Source organism: Opisthorchis viverrini (genome assembly GCF_000715545.1).
Source record: "Opisthorchis viverrini unplaced genomic scaffold opera_v5_257, whole genome shotgun sequence".
NCBI classification, from domain to species: Eukaryota; Metazoa; Platyhelminthes; class Trematoda; order Opisthorchiida; family Opisthorchiidae; genus Opisthorchis; species Opisthorchis viverrini.
The window spans coordinates 567,081-570,482 of NW_008751913.1; positions in this window are offsets into that span (position 1 = coordinate 567,081).

Genomic DNA, 3,402 nt, shown 5'->3' on the forward strand with positions numbered 1-3,402 from the left:
TGGACTTTGCGTTCAGTAAGTTCACGCCTTCACCGGTGAGTCATTTCACCCTGAAAGATTAGAAAGTATGAATTCTTCATGAACCCACATTATGACGGGCTACGATTCCAGTTACCCATTTGTTCCATCATGGTGTAAGGTACACATGTGAGACTGACAGGCCAATAATTATACTGACTACTTTCAAATGGATAGAGATTACTCGAACAAAGCAGGCGGTGGCGAAGGAGTATGTTAGACACTGAAAATACCCAAGGTCAGTAAACACCGGAAGAGAAAAAAAGAATTTTCATGACCGATGTAGCTTAGTTGAGGCACAATTAAAGTTTGTGGCTTCGTAACACGGAGCAGTGGATTATGGGGTCATAGCTATTGGAGCTTGATAACCGAGGTTGACAGAATGACGTTGGCCGTTCCGCCTAAAATGGTTTAGTCAATCATCGGATTAGTCTAGTGATCCAAGGACTTGACTCGCCTGTTGTAGAGTTCAAAATCGGTCTTCCAGAGTTTTAAAATTGGTGTGGGCCGGACCGAATCGGCTAGCAAAGCTGCACATCGGTCACCGCGTGAATGCTCGTCCCGATTGGAGATGAAACAACAGCACGACCTATCAACCCTGATGCCTCGGTGGAAATTGAATCCAGAAAGGACTGATGTTGCTGATCCTCGAAGTGCGTGTGTTCGTTGCTGATTTTGGTCACCTAACTGTTTATGAGCCCCAAAAATAACTTTCACTGCAGTGAAACCAAATCAGCATGGGTGAACTGCTTGATTGAATCTTGTTAGTTTGAATTAACAGCGTGATGTGACTAGATCGGTCATCCTGGCTTGTGGAAAACCGGACTCAAGTTTCGTCGGTGCTATGTGGGCTCCGAAAGAGGATGTCAGGCGACACAAGTTTACTAGCTTGAAAGAGTCCAGTGGTTATGGTCACGGCTTACTGTCAGGAAGATCCATGGCTAGAACCCAACTTCTGCATCTCGACAGCTCCCGTATAGGATTGAGCAACTGGCAGTAAATAAGCTCCCGTGTTTCCTTTGGGTGACATGTCCGCTAGGCACCGAAAGTGTTACAGCTGAGCAGCAAAGTAATTGATTGACGGTTTTTGGTGAGAGCAGAAAACACTGGATCATCTGTTACAGTGTATTACAACATCGTCGTGTTTGGATGTCGCCCTACCAAATTTGATCAGGTGACAGAAACTAACATAAATTACACTGCCTCATTATTCTTTGTTTCAATCATGCCAGTTATGTCCCGCCTGAGCAGTTCTGTGAGTGGTACCAGCTCTAGTTTTCGGATGATACTCCTTATGTTAGTATACACGGTTCTGGCACAACTCACGGCTGAAGTAAGGGACCAATGAGTCATCCTGAGCCGTGACACTATCTAGAAATTTCTTACGGTGAGGGTAGTTTCTCCACTCTGGGACCTTTTTCTAGATATTCGACCATATCTCCCCCGACCTTCTAGATTTCAATATGACAAAAGACGATTCTCCGTTCAAGTTGTAGAATCACTTAAGCATGCGCTGAGTCACCGGGATCAGTGAAAACCATTCCAAAAGGTCCGCGATAAGTCCTGTGTGCGGCTGCAAGGAAACTTCACATAAGTGCTTTCGGGCTCATACTCTGTTAACCGGGACCCCATAATTTTCCCAGAGAATTCTACATCATCGATATCGGTCAGCGGAAGGCGGATTGTTCGATAAGATAAAAGGCACTAGCCAACACTCCAAGATGTTTCTGTTTATGACTGTTTATGACCCGTGGTGGTCGCACTTGCATGAAGTTGCAGGCTCTGCTTTTTAGTCGCCCTACTTTCCAGCGCCGAGTATGAATACCAGTACTGGAGATACTTGACTCTTATTGCAACCTATAAATAGCGCACATTTTTGAACGTGTGGGGGTGTGAAATGCAGACATCTGATATGCGAGGCAAGTGTTACATTCACTCAACCAGCAAAAGACTCATTGCTCCACGTCTGTACGCGATATTCACAGTGAAGCCAGCCATCGCGTATATTTTCAATTCGTCCCATGTATGCACAGTTTGCTTACCATAAAACATTGCAAGCGGTGTGGGAAACGAATTCAAGCTAGTCGAGTCACGGTGGATTTCTGTACCGTGAGCAGACAATGTGTAAGCTCCAACAAGGAATATCACTATTACCACAACTTTTCGGCTCTTCATGTTTGTAACCTATGAGGAGTTCGTGAAAGGCTCCGTAGGATTTTATGAGTCTTAATTTGGTTTATATGCACTGCGACAGCGTTTTCAAGTGTTTACTCCAGTCGCTCTCCGTCTCTGCGTAAAGTGTAACGTCTTTTTAAATATAATCCCCGGTGACTTACAAGGTCTCTACATGCATGTGATGAGTGTTCCCGACACAAATCAGTGATACCTAAAGCGCCATTTGGCGAATATGTATAACTATACAGTCTCAATGAGGTATTTATCGTGCAGGTCCAATTAGTATGTGACGAACTAACAAGAAATTGTTTACGAGGTTGTGGTAATAGCATCAGCACCAACCAGTGCTGACACCTTTTGATTAACGTCGTCGAACCGGTGGCTGGGTGTGAAAAATCCTATAAATTAGGCTACATAAATCGGGAACATCGTTGTGTGGCACTTGATCGTCGGCCCACTTTTTAAGGTGACCGGTTGTGTGTATCCACAAGCCAGGCGCAACGACTACGCAACGGAACCACCGTGGGACGGGTTCTCAGAAGTTGAGGGATTCATGAGAACTTCCATGGGAACAAAAGATTGGAAATCTATGCGTTCCGAAGCTGATTAAGCGATGCGAAATTAACCAACAGCGTTGACCCTGTAGCGTGGGACGTCAGGAAGTCAGCGGAATGCGACGTTCGAGAGGATGTAGCGACGGCACACATCAGTTCTGAAATGTGCAGATATACGGACTGGTACTAATGAATCCACACGGTATTCACAGCACACATGCGCACAGGTCGGGTGGTACAGGGAAGAAGACTGGAGTGTGGCAACAACGCACGTGTATTCAACCGAAACCGAAACCGGAAGACGGGGATACAAAATCAGGTCAAGGTCAATCAGGGGGATGTACAAGAGGGTTACTCTTTCCTGCTCGGGGCTCGTGGTGGCTCGTCCGTGATACCTGCAATAGGGGAAGAGAGAGAGGGCCACATATAAGGTGCAAGCCGATACAGTCAAGTTTCAAATGCGTTACATTGCCCCCTCCCGAGCCTGAGCACTGTCCTCAGTGCTCGAGAAGTCCTTGTAACACGTGTACTTATTCCCGCTGTTTGGCTAACAGTTGAAGGGGGTGGGCCAGGGCCATGTGGAAGAATGGGTTTAACTGATCGTAAAATGGACAACGCAAGTCCACATGTGCTTGACTAGGGTCTTGAATGACAT